Source organism: Eumetopias jubatus, unplaced genomic scaffold, assembly GCF_037043125.1.
Source record: "Eumetopias jubatus isolate StellerSeaLion01/CBP00866 unplaced genomic scaffold, mEumJub1_p1.0 scaffold_2, whole genome shotgun sequence".
In the NCBI taxonomy this organism is placed as follows: Eukaryota; Metazoa; Chordata; class Mammalia; order Carnivora; family Otariidae; genus Eumetopias; species Eumetopias jubatus.
The window spans coordinates 82,632,559-82,649,635 of record NW_028274808.1 but is presented as its reverse complement, the minus strand read 5'-3'; the positions used below and the strand labels follow the sequence as shown (position 1 = coordinate 82,649,635).

The 17,077-nt window shown below is 38.8% G+C and overlaps 1 pseudogene; it reads right to left on the bottom strand.

Annotated features, from left to right (window-relative positions):
- Positions 1-14: 14 nt before the first annotated feature.
- Positions 15-987, bottom strand: LOC114208171 (protein SEC13 homolog pseudogene; annotated as a pseudogene).
- Between the last annotated feature and the right edge of the window lie 16,090 nt (positions 988-17,077).

Here is a 17,077-nt window from a genome sequence, read left to right as displayed (position 1 = left end):
CCTCACCTGTCTTGTTACCATTTGTTCTGTTGGCCCTCTGTGACAGAAGCAGACGGGACCCTGGCCCTTGTTGACATCACCGATGCACACCCACTGCCCATGGATGGACTCCTTCCACAGGGTCACCTTATTGTCTCCACCTGAGACAGCCAGGATGTTGGCTGTGGTGGACTAGCTCACATGCCACAAAATATCATTGAACTTGTGCAGCAGTTTGGGTGACCACGCATTGCCTGAGGTGTCTTCACCTGTCCAAATGAACACACGTCTGTCCTCACACTGAGGAGCTGACAATGGTGCTGGTGGGTAGGCCAATAGAGAGGGCCCAGGCCACATCTCAAACCCAGTCATTGTGCACTTCTAGCTTCTGTTCCTCCTTCTACTGGCTGTCCTCCTCCTCCTTCCACAGCTTTATGAGGTTGTCACAGACACCTGATGCAAACTTCTTGAAGTAGTTGGGTTTCTGCCCCAACGGCTAGTCTATGAGGCTTCTAGGTGCAGTAGGAGGAGCCCAACTGATGGCATTGCAGCCAATAATGGGAGCATCATTGATCTTCTTCACTTCCCACTGGCCTTCTCCAGTGTACACCAGCAGGGAGATGACCCCATCTGAGTTCCCACAGGCCAGGATTAGGCTGTAGGCATGGGGGGCCCAGCACACAGAGTTTATTGAGGATTTGTGGCCTATATGCCTGTGCCTCTTCCCTGAGCTGCTCTTCTCCGCTTTCTAGATAATGACTTTCCAATCATAGGAGCAGGATGCCAGGATGTTCCTATACATGGAGTGGGCCCAGTAGTTTGCCACACAGGACCCTCATGACCCCTGAGGCTGGTGATGAGGATCTGCCCTCCACTGAGCACATTGAAGATTATAACGGACCTGTCTGATGAGCAGGTTGCTAGGCAGGTGCCATAGTAGTCCATCTGGGCATCATGAATCATGTGCTCATGGGAGCTGTCCATAGTGCTAATTACTGACACCGTGGCTGTGATGGCAGCAGCTCCTGGTCTTGAATGTGGCAGCTCCTGGTGGTGCCCCTGAACAGCTCCTCCAGAGCAGATATTTTTAATTTTAGTGAAGTCCAGCTTATCAATTATTTTTTTCATGGATTATGCCTGTGATGTTCTACCTACAAATTTATTGCCATACCCAAGCTCATTTAAGTTTTTAGGAATTTCACAGATTTGCATTACATATATATATATATATATATATATATATATATATATGATTTATTTTGAGTTAATTTTTGTGAAAAGTGTAAGTTCTATATCTAGATTCATTTTTGTTTTTCATGTGTATGTCCAGTTGTTTGAGCACTATTTGTTGAAAAGACTATTTTTTCTCCATCACTGGCTCTTTTGCCAAAGATTAGTTGACTATATTTATGTGGGTCTATTTCTAGGCTCTCTATTCTGTACCATTGATCTATGTGTCTATTCTTTCACCAAAACCACTCTGTATTGTCTACTATAGCTTTATAATAAATCCTGAAATCTGGTACTGTCAGTCTTCCAACCTTTTCTTCTCCTTCAATATTATGTTGGCTATTCTGGGTCTTTTGCCTCTCCATAGAAACTTTAGAATCAGCTTGTCAATATTCACAAAATAACTTGCTGAAACCTTTATTAGGATTGCATTGAATCTTCAGATCAAGTTTGGAAGAACTGACATCTTGACAATATAGTGTCTTCCTATTCATAAATTTGGAATATTTCTCTACTTATTTGGTTCTTAATTTTCATTCGTCAGAGTTTTGTAGTTTTTCTTATATAGATCTTGTAAATATTTTGTTAGATATCCACATAAGTATTTAATTTTCTTAGGTGCTAATGTAATTGGTATTGTGTTTTTAATTTCAAGTTCAACTTGTTCATTGCTGGTATATAGGAAAGCAGTTGACTTTTGTTTTTTTGTTTTTTTTAAATATTTTATTTATTTATTCATAAGAGATAGAGAGAGAGAGAGAGAGGCAGAGGGAGAAGCAGGCTCCCTGCTGCAGGGAACGCTATGCGGGACTGGATCCAGGACCCTGGGATCATGACCTGAGCCAAAGGCAGAAGCTTAACCATCTGAGCCACCCAGGCATCCAGCAATTGACTTTTGTATATTGAACTTGTACCCTGCATCCTTACTATAATTGTTTATTAGTTCCAGGAATATTTTAGTCCATCCTTTTGGATTTTCTACATATATGTTTTCCTTTTATTTTTAGTGTGTAAGTTTCAGGTCATTATTTACTTATTTGCTGTAGATAATCATATTAATTGTATGTGTTAGTGTTGGTAAGAACTTATCTACAAACTTAAAATGCCTTTTAAATCCTAATTGATTTATAGATGTTCAAATGAGAATATATTTCTGTATCATCAGAAAAAATTTATGGAAAAATAAATTAATAAAGTAATAAGTATTATATGACATACATATCATATATAGTATCATATGTATAGTATTAGAAGGATATATACAAAAATATTAATATGATAATGTGATCTCTTTGTAGAAATGCTATATGTAATTTTCTTTGTTTTTGCTTATACGAATTTTTTAAAAGATTTTATATACTTAAAGTAATTTCTACACCCAAAAAGGGACTCAAACTTACAACCCCGAGATCAAGATTCTCGCACACTCCACTAGCTGAGCCAGCCAGGCACCCTTATATGAATTTATTTATAGTTCTATCTTTGAAATATGTAAAAGAGAATAAAAGTCACTATCAATCAAAAGCAAGTCAATTTTACAGATGGGTAAAATACAGTTGACCCTTGAGCAACATAAGGGTTAGGGGCACTGACCCACCATGTGGTTGAAAATCCACATATGACTTTCGATTTTCCAAAAACTTAACTACTAATAACATACTGTTGACTAAAAGCCTTACTGATAACATAAACAGTCGATTAACATATATTTTGTCCATTATATGTATTATATGTTGTATTTGTACAATAAAGTAAGCTAGAGAAAAGAGAATATTATTAAGAAAATCATAAAGAAGAAAAAATACATTTACTGTCCTGTGCGGTAAAAAGAGTCCATGTATAAGTGGACCCACACAGTTTATATCTGTGCTGTTCAAGGGTCAACTGTACATATCTTCTTCCATAGAAAGGCAAAGAATTGTAAATGAATGTTTAGAGATATAAGAAGTAACAAATAGGATGTGTCTTTTGTCCAGAAGATCTATGGCATTAATTCACAAATACAGATATAAAAAATGAAACAAACACACCGTTCAGAATTTCCACAAAATGTTGCTGAAGTAAATATACAATCAAGAGTTAATTAAGGGGCGCCTGGGTGGCTCAGTTGTCAAGCATCTGCCTTCGGCTCAGGTCATGATCCCAGGGTCCTGGGATCAGAGCCCCACATAGGACTCCTTGCTCAGCGGGAAGGCTGCTTCTCCCTCTCTCCCCCTGCTTGGGTTCCCTCTCTCCTTATGTCTCTCTCTGTCAAATAAATAAATAAATAAAATCTTTAAAAAAGTTAATTTAAATAAACTGCAGGTAGGGTGTTTTTTAAATGGGTGGCGAAGGGGGCGCCTGGGTGGCTCAGTCGGTCAAGTGTCCAACTCTTCGTTTCAGCTCAGGTCATGATCTCATGGGTTGTGAGATAGAGAGCTCTGCATTGGGCTCCAGGCTTGGTGCAGAGTCTGCTTGAGATTCTCTCTCTCTCTCTCCCTCTTCCTCTCCCCTTGCTCTCTCTCTCTCAAATAAATAAATCTTTAAAAAAATGGGTGGCTGAGATGTTCACATTTTGCTATTCTGACAGGCATTACACCACAAATTTAGTTTTGTAAAGTGACTCTCTGGGGACTTATTGGGGTGGTGTCGTGAGAGAAAGGGCAGTGGATTTGGAGTCTGTGGACCCAGATTTGACTCAGGTACCAGTTGTGTCATTGAAAAAGTCATTGAAGCTCTCAGAGACTTAGTCTTCTCATCAGTAAACTTGACATCACAATTCAATGTCCTTTGCATGATTTTTGTCAGTATCAAACCAAATGAAATAATATGTGCAATGCTTTGTGACCCATAACCCTCTATGTAAATGCTAGCTATCAATATTCTGAAGATGACTATTTTAAACAAAGTTACACAAATTAGAGAAATATAACAGAAGTCATTGTCCTGGAAATGTTAACTCTTGATGCTGGAGTCCTAATTATGCTAGGGTATACCATTTGCACATTCTTAATTTCTGCTCTGATCTTAATTAATATATGCCAGTGTAGGTACTTTAGATTTCTGGCAGACAGTGAAATTTTAGGTTTAGGAAACTTTTGAGCAATGGCAGTGTAATCAGGGTATAGTTTTGCAAATTCCAACTTTCATTCATTCAATATTTACCACTGAAATCTATTGCTTATGGTGTTCCAAGTCTTATGGTCACAGCAGCAAATAAAACAGAGTATCTGCTGAAGTGGAGCTTACAATTTAATGAGGAGGGAGGCATGGTCCATAATACTGTAGAAAATGAGTATCTAATAGGTCAATAATGGACATATGATAGAGCAGTAAGTGTAAGAAGTGCTGAAGAACAATAAAGCGGAATAAGGGAGGAATGCTACAGGTCAGGTGTTTCAGGAAGCAGAACCTTGGATGGAGATTAAATGCAGAAAGTTTACTGAAAGGATCAAACACTAGTCAGAGAAGGGTATGAAGCAGGATTGTGTGGAGGGAGCACTTGGGCTATAAAGTAGACACAACTAGGCCTCTGCCAACCCTCTGGGAAGGTGTGCATGTTCAAGGTGGGGAGCAAGGGATTGCTCATTTTATAAAAGATGATCAGGGAAGCCTCTCCTAAAACTTTTTTGAGAGTACATTTGAAGGACATGAAAGAAAAACCAACTAGACATCTGGCGGAAGAGGATTCCTAGGGAAGATAATTTTGACCTTCATTTTTAGATTTTTCTCAATGTAATTTCTCTGCTCATCTATTGCTTTTCTACTCACACTCTATCATGGGTAGTAATAATAATGAAAACAACAACAATATCATTTTTCACCATGTAATTGCAAGCTTTACTTTTAGAAGCTGATGTAAATGTCTTTCATAAGATTTTACTAGAGTATTAATAAACCAATCCATTTATTCATTCAGTTACACAGTGAGTATCTATAAGTGCTCAATATATGTCCCTTACTACATGAGGTACTATAGGTACAATGGTGAATCAGTTCCTGATTTCAAAGCTGTTGACTTGGGAGACAACTGAAACAGGCTATTTAAACACAGGATAGAGAGTGGCCTGGTGTGGTTAAGCACAGGGAGGGAAGATTAAAAAACCAAGTCATTAAACTGAACCATGATGAAACTAGCATGTGAATAGATGGGGTAGGATGGATAACTAAAGTAGAGTCAAAATGAAGCTTTCTTTGAATTAGGACAGAACGGTGTGTTCACACCAAAGCTGGGCACTGAAGTTTCCTTGTCAGTGATCTGGTACGGTATTATGGACCATGCTTCCCTCCTCATTAAATTGTAAGCTCCATTTCAGCAGATACTCTGTTTTATTTGCTGCTGTGACCACAAGACTTGGAACACCATAAGCAATAGAATTTGCAAAACTATATCCTGATTACACTGCCATTGCTCAAAAGTTTCCTAAACCTCAAATTTCACTTTCATAGTGACTCTACAAAGGAAAAGCATGCTTTGTTCACTTTTTAAGTTGTAGGATGGGGATGGGTTAAATCCACAAGGGTCTAGAAAGATCAGCCATCTATGCAGAAAACACACATTTCTATGACAAATCAGTTGTGTGAGAAGTTTTCATTGTGAAAGATGGGCTCTGAGCATAAAAGAGACTTGGTAAAACTTGGCTCAAGGAGTAAGCTGACATCTCTTATCAGAGTGGCTGCAAATTTGAATAGAAGTGTATTGATCAGAAGGTAGAATGTGTTTCGAACAAGTTAGTTGTCTTGAAAAAACAACATTGAAAGTGTTAAATATTTTTAGAAGATGGGATCTGCTCACTGCTCTAGCAAATTTTACACATCCTAAGAAAATGTTTGAAACTTTCCTGTCAGTCATTCCTCAACCTATTTATTGAATGATGTCTCTCTTCTACTTACTTTTCTAGGGACATAGAGACCCACACAGTCATTGCTCTCAGGAAACTTACATCCTGGTGTCTGTGGGGCTGTGGGTGGCTTATGATAAAGTAATAAGCCAATGTTAGAAGATGTGAGATTTTCTTATTCTCTCATAATTGGCATCCACGACAAAACAAGAAAGACTGAGAACCACCTCATTCTAAGAACCACTGAGCTGTTGCTCATTGGTGGGGCCCAACGACCTCACAGGGGTTTTTTAGACTTTACAGAACCAGACTTTCTATGGGCCAGGTCCATACAAGGTGAGCAATGTGGAGGGAAGAAACTCACTGAAGGTTCCTTGTCAGTGATCTGGTAGGGAATGCATGGAGGAGGAAAGAAGCGTGTTCTCTATTCCCAGAATCTAAGTGGGGAAGGGAAAGGGAAGCTCTGAAAGAAAAGCTTATAAAGATTTGGATGTCTACAAGGGGCACTAGGAGTAAGAGCCTTGGGATAAGAATTTGGGGATGTGAGTTGAGCAAGAATGGAAGAGGCAGAGCTGGTGTGAATCCCCATGTGATGTCAAGGCCTTCTGAGATTCCCCCATATCTTTGAGAGATCCAGCATTGGACTCCGACTCCCAGAGTCCATTGGTGGGGTTTGTGTAAGCCAGGTCAGCAGCTACAACCATCAAGCAGAGAACCACAACCTGGAACAGTTAAGTACAATGATGCCCCTTCCCTGTTTTTTGTTCTTCACTTCTAACCCTCAGGAAGCTAAAGCTAGAAGGGAAAGGGTAGCCACAGAGCTTTGAATTGGATGTGAGATTAGCATATTGAAATTGAAATAGTTTTAATAACAAAAGAGACTAGAAAGTTTCTCTCTCTCAGATGTATGGAAGTAATAGGAAACACATATTCCATATATCTAAGTGAATAAAAGATTGAATGTTTTTCTACCCTATGAATTGGGACTTGCCAATAACCAGTTATGCAAATAAAGAGGACAGTCCTAGAAACTGGTTGCTATGAGGAAAATAAAGGGAAAAAATGAGATAGAATTTAATGGAGGAAGGAGAGAGAAAGCTGCTTTGCCTTGGGTAGGCAGGGGAGACCTATTTCATTCAACAAAATTTTATTGTTTTTCTGTCCACTCACTATTCCCAGGTTTGGGGATATAGTAATGAACAAAGCAGACAAAAAGTAAAACCATCAATAATCTTCTTTGAAGGTGTGAGACAGGAATGATATGAAGGAGGTAACCAAGCAAAGATATGAGAATAAGGGAGAACAAGAAAGAAAGAAGCATGGGGTGTTGGGGCGTCAAGAGAAAAGGTCAGTGGCTGGAGCCTATGAATAAGGAGAAATATGGAGAAGGTGTGGGGCAGGGAGAGAAGATTGGGCATAAGGACAGGTGAGATCCAGAAGAGCATGCTGAAGAGTGGTGATTTTGCTCTGGTGCAATGGGAAGCTCATTGGAGATCTTTAAATCAGGGAAGTAGATATTTATATTTTAATTTATGTCTTAAGTTTTTAGAAAAATTCCTCTGATTGCTTTGTGGTAGAGGGAGGGTAGGAAATAAGAAGAGGTAGGGAAATAACATGTGGGCTCTCACTGTGTTCCCAACAATCTCATCTCTTCTTTGCAGTAAGAATAAATGATGTTGGTCACTTTTCAGTGCTCCCTTTTCTTCATTTCAAAATACTCAGGGATGGAGTTACTTTGATCTGAGAAAATTAAAATGTTCAGCAATTTTGTGCTTTAGTAGGCCCAGAAAGAATTTAATTGATTTAGGTTAAGTAAGACTTACATTAAACTGATTGCTTTTGAGTTAATATTATCTTTCATCTGAGAATGGAAATTGTTTTCACATGGTTGGCAATATTGGAAATAATTACTCAATTTCAGTTGATAAATAGTCTAAAAATTACTCTATTAGCTTTCCTTAGAGCACATCTTATTACAAATAACTCTACCCGCATGAGAGAAGAGCCATGAGAAGGGTCAAGGACATCCTATGAGTGACTCAAGTAGAGACTGAAATAACATGTTCTTCTAATATATGATGCACTGACGGCCTTTGGCAAAACCATCTGGAAGAGACCCAAACTGAGACAACAATCCCAGTTAATAAGCTTCACTGAGTGATGTTCATCAACTGATAATGTGAACTCAGGTTGAACTCTAGTCATAAAACTTGGAAAGAGGGAAGTTTGAGAAATTGTATGTTCTTCATTGCGAAATGACTGGCTTGAGCATAAGATCAATTCTAAGAATGACTCAAAGGGGCAGATAATTTCAAGGCCAACCTCAAAAAAATAGAAACCACTCAGCGCCTATTGATCATCTCAGATTCTATTCCCAAACCCATCTATACTGAAGAACTTTTTGGATATCCACGGCAGGACTGAAATTTTTGTCTCTAATTTGAACTGACAGCCACAGTTCTCAATAAATCACAATCACACAGTCACTAGAATGTGTTGGGCATGCAAGCAACACAGTGCAGGAACTCATAGATCTGGAGGACTGTTTTTATCATTTATAAGTAAATCCCCATGTAGACTAATACATTCTATACATTAGGGAAATGTGGTATAGCAACTGTCTGGTCATGATTTTTTTTTTTAACTTTGAAAAACTGTGGAAGGAACCAAGATGTCCTTCAACAGATGAATGGATAAAGAAGATGTGGTTCATATATGCAATGGAATATTACTCAGTCATCAGAAAGGATGGATGCCCACCATTTGCATCGACAGGGATGGAACTGGAGGGGATTACGTTAAGTGAAATAAGTCAATCAGAGAAAGACAATTATCATATGGTTTCACTCATATGTGGAATATAAGGAACAGTGCAGAGGACAATAGGGAAAGGGGGGAAAAACTGGGAAGAAATCATAGAGGGAGACAAACCATGAGAGACTCTTGACTCCAGGAAAAAACTGAGGGTTGAAGAAAGGGAGGGGGGTGGGGGGATGGAGTAACAGGGTGTGGGCATTGAGGAAGGCATGTGTGGTGATGAGTACTGGGTGCTATATGCAACTAATGAATCATTGAACATTACATCAAAACTAATAATGTACTATATGTTGGCTAATTAAATTTAAATTTAAAAAATAAAAAGTTAATGATTTTTATTTACTTTTTCTTTGAAGATATAATACAGGCTTATTATAAAAAATTTGGAAGTTAGGCAAATGTAAAAAAGAAAAAAAACTAAAATTCACTATAAATACAATCCCTAAACACACACACACACACACACACACACACACACACACACACACACACACACGATGAGCTCTTACTACAGGACCCATTCGTAATCTTTCAAACATGCAACAAACCCCATTCCTTGTCATTAAATCTAACAGATGTCAGCATAATGTGACTGTTAAGTCATGTCCTGAGATTTCCAAAATACACCGGAACTTAGACATTCCAAGAAGTCACTTTGGGAGTTCACGGTACACATTTATTCCAATGCTGATGCTGAGCAACACAGCTTTGTGACTGTCTTCTTGCCGTCCATCAAGGGAAGGCATGTAACACATGGCCAGGGCCCTGCCGTACCCTGTCTTTTAGGACGGGGAGAAATGAAGCCTCAGACATCCCTTACCCTCACCCCCAGGGCAAGGCTGTCATGGTGCATCTGGTGTGAGGGACAGGGAGGGGAGAACTACATGTGACGCAAGACCCTTTGGTTTTAACTTTGTGTCACAGGCATGAGGGCATCATGCAGCCCCTTAGAGATTTCTGACTCAGGATCTGTCCTGTCCTTGAGATGACAGGAACTCTCCAGAGATCATTTGGAAGTCGGGCCCTCCTCTGTGTGTTCCTACCCTATGCCTGTCCTTCTCTTTCCTGTTGAGAGAAGGCTCCAAACTCCAGGAAGGTGAATTATAATTGAGATCACTTCATACCAATGGAAGCCTCTCAAAAACCCTGCTTTAGAGACAAAAGATTTGAAATACTCTCAGTCCCTGCCTTCAAGAAGCTCACAGAATAATAAACTTGCTCTTGTGCTTTCTTTTTATTCACAGTGCCATTTCAGCAGCCAGGCACCTGGGGGTATTGGCTAAATTTCAGTTTTTCCGGGACATTCCTTTGCCATGCCTCACACGTTATTTCATTTGTGTCTGGACTGCCATGCAGTGAGCATGCAAGCTGAAGTCTCCCTTCTGCTTCTGCAAGTTCTCTGCTCTTGGATTTGTTCACACCTTCATTTATCCTACTGGGCTTAAAATCTTAAAAATGGACTGAAAAGAACAGATCATCAAGGTAATACATGTACATTTCTTTAACAAGTGTTTTTTTCTGAGATTATAATAAAAATCACAATAGCTGACATTAATTGATCACTAACATTGCACTAGGCACTATTCTAAATGTTGCATGTATGAACTCATTCACTCCTCACTACCACCCTTTGAGAAGGTACTACTGTGATTATCAACCCTATTTTGCAAATAAGAGTAATGAGGCACAGAGAGGTTAAATAGCATATTCAAGGCCTCACAACTAGTACATGGTAGAGCTTGGATTCTAACCTACGTGTCCTGGCCATAAGAACTGTGTTTTTAACCACTATGTATTTGGCAACCATTCTTTGTCCCAGCCTCTCCCAACTACTCATTTCAGACCCTAGAAATAAACGCTCACTCAGGCAGTCTTATTATTCTCTAGGTAGCTTATTTGGTTTTTTGGGGGGCGGAAATTCTATTGCACAAATCACATTTCCTCTTCCTTTCTAATTCATCAGTTACCTCTTTCATTTGTTTTCAGTTTTCCAGATCTTTACTGAAATGTTCATCTGTTGTTGTTATTCTTTCTTCTGTTCTTTCAATTTTGTTTCTTACCCTTTACAATTAATAGATGGAGGCTTAGAAAAGAGAAAATATATACTTGTATGTTCATTGTACCATCCTGAATGAAAAGTCTATTTTGACTTGACCTAGAGAGGTGAGATTTGCATTAGGGTTCATCAGGTGTACCTTATGATATACCTCCAGCCTGCTCTCCCAAACTTGACTCCTACTTCTAGTAGGGGTCTACTTCCCATCTCCAACCCCTTCAGTCTTTCTTGAAACCTGCAGCTGAACATGATCTTTCTCCTTCATTTCAGTTCCTGGAATACTTGTGGTACTTCACTGGTGATGTGCATCATGATTTCTCCTTTATTACAATCATTTCAATGCATAATTTCATTTCCATGTTGCACAGAAGCTTTAAAGAGTAATTGAAAAGTCTTTTTTGTAGTGGAAAAACCTGGGCTTGAAATCAGGTGCAGTAGTACTCAAGTAATAATTACAAGAGTAAGAAAGATTTAAATTTACCGATTCTCCATAGCTGCAGGAAAGAAAAAGCATTTGATAGGATTCAATAACTGCTTAGGATGAAACAAAATATCCCCTAGCAACGAGGAAAGAGCTTTCTTTTAGTTTTTTTTTTTAAAGATTTTTATTTATTTATTGAGAGAGAGAGAGAGAATGAGATAGAGAGAGAGCATGAGAGGGAGGAGGGTCAGAGGGAGAAGCAAACTCCCTGCTGAGCAGGGAGCCCAATGTGGGGCTCGATCCTGGGACTCCAGGATCATGACCTGAGCTGAAGGCAGTCGCTCAACCAACTGAGACAACCAGGTGCCCCCGAGCTTTCTTAAACTATAATGGTTATAGACGAAAAACTTACAGGGAACATTATTCTTAATGGACACACCAGTTCAGACATATTCCCTTTAGAAAAAGAGGAAGAAGGATGCCAACTACCACTGCCCCGTGTAACATCTTACTGAAGATAGTGGCTAAAACAAGTCTTACCTTCCATGACCTTTAGTTGTGGTCATGCAACTAACTCTGGCCAATGGCATAGGAGTGAAGGTTACCATTTATCCCACTTGCCAGTCTGGCCCAGAAAACCTCATGTGAGTGTCCCCCATCCTTTCCCCCTGCGAGGTGATTGGGAAAATGACTTTGCAGACCAAGAGGAACTATAAGCCTAGAATCCTGAATGACTGTATGGAGCAGAAATCACCTCCAGTTCCTTCTCAGATTCACACTGGACAGTTAGATGAGCAAACCTACCAACTTTAATTGTGCTGAGCCCTAAAACTTTGGCCTTACTTGTTATAGCATTTAGCCTGTCTAATACAGATATAAGGATGCTACCATAGTGAAACCCTGAAGTAAATGGCATTGGTTTAGTATCTGGTTGTCAGGAGACAAAGAATGAAATAATACTTCAGGAAGGTGGACTCTTTATACTATGTTGATGTAAGTTATTTGGTGAGCGCTGTCTATAGTAACTTGGATGGGATACTATGTGCCTTCTGCATCTGTAGTTTAGGAGAATGGTTAGAAAGAACCTAAGTTTTAGTGTTTGTTAATTGTTACAGCTTTTAACAATAGTATAACAAAAAATGAGTTTAGGAAATAATTGGCTGATTTTCAAGAATAAATAAAGAATCTCAGAGTTTTGGGGAAAGCAAATGCTTCTGGGCTAAAACAGGACAGATAAGACTGAAAAAGACTTAGAGGAAAAAGACTTATCAATGTTTCTCATTAACCAAAAGAACTCAGCCCCAGGGCTGAGATCACATCAAGTATATTGCTTTTCATTATAGCCCATTATTTAAGATGCCTCAAAAAAGCCGTCATTAAGTTAGAGGCAAGGATTAATGCAAGTACAGAATGAAATGAAAAGATTTAAAATTTTGTCTCGGAAATAACTTCGGACGTAGTTACAGGTAAATGGAGCTGATTGAAAGCAAATTGACCAGAAGTCACTTAATTTTCTAAGGGATTTGTGTTGCCAAAGTAAGTGTGAGCCTGGCTTGAAAAAACTTTTACCTATTTCTCTATAAAACAACCCTAGCACCATTAGAAAATGTGTTACCAAATTTGTATAGCTCATAAGCAGGGCTCAACACTCATTTCAAATATGGCCATGGAATTTAATGACCAGGAAGAACTTACAAAGTGCAAAGCCAAGTGCAAAGTGCATTGCCATAGAGAACAACAGACACTTCCATAGCCTGGGCAGGAGTCTTCGCAATGTTTGCCTATCCGATTCTCTCAGTGCCATGGACCAATGACTGATGTGTGTACCATCTTTTTTGCATGGTGATTTTTATTGCAGAAATCCTAGGTCCACCATTGTGTATTGGGTATAGCAGTGGGCAGAAAACTTGTCTTCTTAGTTTATTGATTGTCTGATGAGAAAACCGTACATCACCAAGAGGTCCTGGGCTTTGAGCTACATGCTATAACAGAGGGGAGAAGAGGAGAGTGATATACATGTGGGAATAAGGGCGTACATGAGTTTGTCGTCACCAGAGGCATGGGTTCTGGCAGGGACTTCCAACTGTCTGGTAAAATCCATTCTACCTTTATTCTGGGCACAGGGCTTGACTTTTCCCAGACTGCCTTGCAGTTAACTATGGTGGTGTGACCGAATACTAGTCAATAGAATGTGAGTCAAGAAATGGCCATTCTCCACCCCCCTCCTTTTGGTTGTTGATTTATGGGAGGGATGGATTAAACCTCCCAGGTAGTGCTCCTACTTATTATTTCCTTCTTCTGGAATGGTGATGTCCAGAGAAACTTTGGAAACCATGTTTTGGCAATGGCAAAGATGCCATCAGCTTAGATCCATGAATGACTATGTGAAGGATAATCTCTACTCTCCACTGACCTGGAATATTTCTGTACCATTACCTGAACAAAAAAATAAACTTCTTATGTGTTAGCATCATTATATTTTGGTTCTTAAACTGCTCTAATTAAAGCCACCAGCAATCTACTGGGTGAGATAATGTAGCAGTAATTTCAGGCAGTGACAGTACTCAGACTCAAATGGAGGGAGGCAAACAGCCTGATTAGGTTTGAAATCACGACCACATCAAGTCCTGAGGATACAGAGAAGTACCTCTAACAGGAAGAGGATATCCAAGTGGTCAGCAACCAGATGAAAGAGTTAAGATTCAAGTCCATTTTCCAATCCTAGTAGAGGAGTTGTGGAAAAAGCCATTCTTATAAATCCAAAAATCAGTATTGGTCACTTTAAGAAACCTTTTCAAACTACCAGGAAACACAGTACTATTCTCATTTCCAAGTATGTCTACAGAATATTTGAGAAAAAAGAAAAAAAACATGAACTCTTGGTCTGTCCTAGTTTTTTTTCAATTTTTTTTTTAGAGGGAGAGAGAGACAAACAGCGTGCACATGCACAGGGGAGGGACTTCGGGAGAGAAAGAGAGAGAGAGAATCTTAGGCAGGCTACACACTCAGCATGTGTCTGACACAGGGCTCAATCTCACGACCCCGAGATCATGACCTGAGCTGAAATCAAGAGTCAGATGCTTAACCAACTAAGCCACAGGCCCTCCTCGGTCTATCCTAGTTTTGATTTCAAGAAGAGTTACTAGACATATATGTAATAATGTATCATTGTGGTGGGCTCTATTCTGAGCACAGTGGTAGAGCTATGATGTGAAGATCCTCTGGACTGCCCTTGAGACTCTCGCGGTACACGCTGGAAATAAGAGAAAAGTAAATCACATGATATGAGAGGTCATGCTCTATAACTGTATTAAACAAGAATAAGGGGAGAATGCTGGAAACTTGGACTCCCATATATTGGAAGCTTTGTAAAACTCTGAGGTGAGGAGATCAAAACAAATTATTAAAGATTTAAAAAATTATGACATGGTTATCATTACATAGAGGATTGTATTTAGCTTTAGAAGTGAAAAAGAACTGCTCTATGTCCATGGAAATGGACAACATAACTCCTATACCTTTTGCTCCAATGGTCCAGGTGAGAGAGGTGACAGCTTCTTTTGCTTTCCTTTTGGGTTTTCTTTATAAGCCCCTGTGCGAACCATGGCTGCTGCTGAATGGGGTGGCTATCAGATAACTGGGAATAAACCCTATCTTCTAGCAGACTTAGTGTGAGGCGGGAAAGGATGCATGATTTTCTGCCTCCTGTTGTTGGGCTGGCCCTCTGCTATTGCTTCCTCCGGTTTCTAAGAGGAAGAAGTAGCCTGATTCTTTCACACAAGATTTAAATGATGTAAAATTTTTTGAGCTCATGGAAGATCATATACATACCTACTCTTAATACTGCACCAAACTCATATATGTCTTACTGTGAAAAAAAAACAGCTTTTAAGATGGCAGCACGTTAAAAAAAAAAAGATCAGATTCCTTTTAAAGCATACAGACCAAGTTATTTTATTGATGAATTTTTCTGTTTTGCATGTTCTTTGAAACATTTATCCTTCAACTTTCAAGGATGATTTTTGCCAAGTCATAGCACATTTCGAGCACACCCACAAACGTGTTTCATGAGATATGGACAATGGTGCGATATACCAAGATGTTGCTGGTGTTCAGTTTTAACATAGAGCTCTAGCTTCGAGATATTCAACAGGATCCTGCAATGTTGGTACCACTTCATTTTAAATTAGTGCCTCTTAACAACAAGAAAAAAGAAACTATTGGATATTGCTTTACATTGTTTTCTGAACTTATTAATTTATGCACCTGTATTTTTTTTTTTTTTAGTTAGCAATAAACATACTGTTTTCTACATTTTCAAGAATAAACTTGTACCTATCTCAAGGGTTTTCTGAAGATCACACTAAGCATTTAAAACAATATTTGGCACATGGTAAATGCTCAATAAATGTTAACATATCATTAACCATGAAGTTTGTGTTTAAAATAAATTTAAATGCTTTAAAATATTTCTTTAATGCTTAATTGTACTATGGTGCTATGGTAATAAAAAAGAAAAAAATCAAGCTTGTTTCTGCTAAGACCTTAAAATCTAAGATATATATTGCCAATGTTCTCACTTATGTAGATAGCAAATGAAACAAATCATTGTTATAATCACAACCAGGTCATGTACAGAGAAGAGACAGTTTAAGAAGGTTTATGAATCCAGAAAGCACCCAGAATTTGAAAAGAGAATTCTCTTTTTGAAGAGAATCTGTCTTTTTTTTTTAATGTTCAGTTAGCCAGCATATAGTACATCATAAGTTTTTGTTGTAGTGTTCAACAATTCATTAGTTGCGAAGATAATGCGTCAGCGTGATCCAAACTTCCTGGATTCAAAAGTCAGTAGAATCAGTGATTCCAAAAAGAATGGCTATGCTTCTGTCAGTTTAATAGTTGTTTAATATCTAAAAAATAGTGACTTCTTACTTTGAGGAAAATTTTTCTGGTAAATTATATACACTATGACACTTGAGAGTTATACAATATTTAATTTGTAGGTCGGTTCCATTATTAGCTGTTAAACACAAATGGCAAGAATGTTTTTCCTTAACACTCTGACTCTCAGTAGCATTCCAACTAATTCTCTAAGAGAGGAAAGAAAGCAAGTCAGATGTACTATGAGAGGGGAAGGCTTTTTTTTTTCCAATTACAAAACCCTACAGTGAGTGAATGAGTGTGTTGGATGTTTTAAAAATGATGAAAAGTAGTAGGTTACCTCCCTTTATCACTGAGATCCAATTTTTCTAAACCTATTGTCTTCAAAACAAACCTACTTTTTCAATTTAATCTCAAGTAACATTTTAAAGCTACTAATGACAATTGAAATCTTAAAAGGCAACTGATTTTGTTTTGTACATCTAATCAGTGAAAGCGCATATTGTCATGTTCCAGCAACAAAAGATAAGAAATACTGGCTTTTCTATTTTGCACAGCAAAAAATGAGATGGCGAAAAGAAATGTGGGAACAGCCTTCAAAGGCTCAGTATTTCCACGGGGCATTTAAAATGGGTTGGCTGTAGAACTCTATGCTGTTTTGCTGGTGGAGGGTAAGGAAGTGTTTGTCACAGGTGATGTTAATCAGAGCTGCCATTTACTGAGCACCTCCTGGGTGCTGGGCACACCCTACATACTTCATTTCACACCAGTGTCAAGGCATTTTCGCAAGGCAGTTAGTCTTACCCTCACATTGCTGATAAGGAAACTGATGAAGTTATGTGAATAAGCAAGCAAGTGTTCGAACTCTGGATC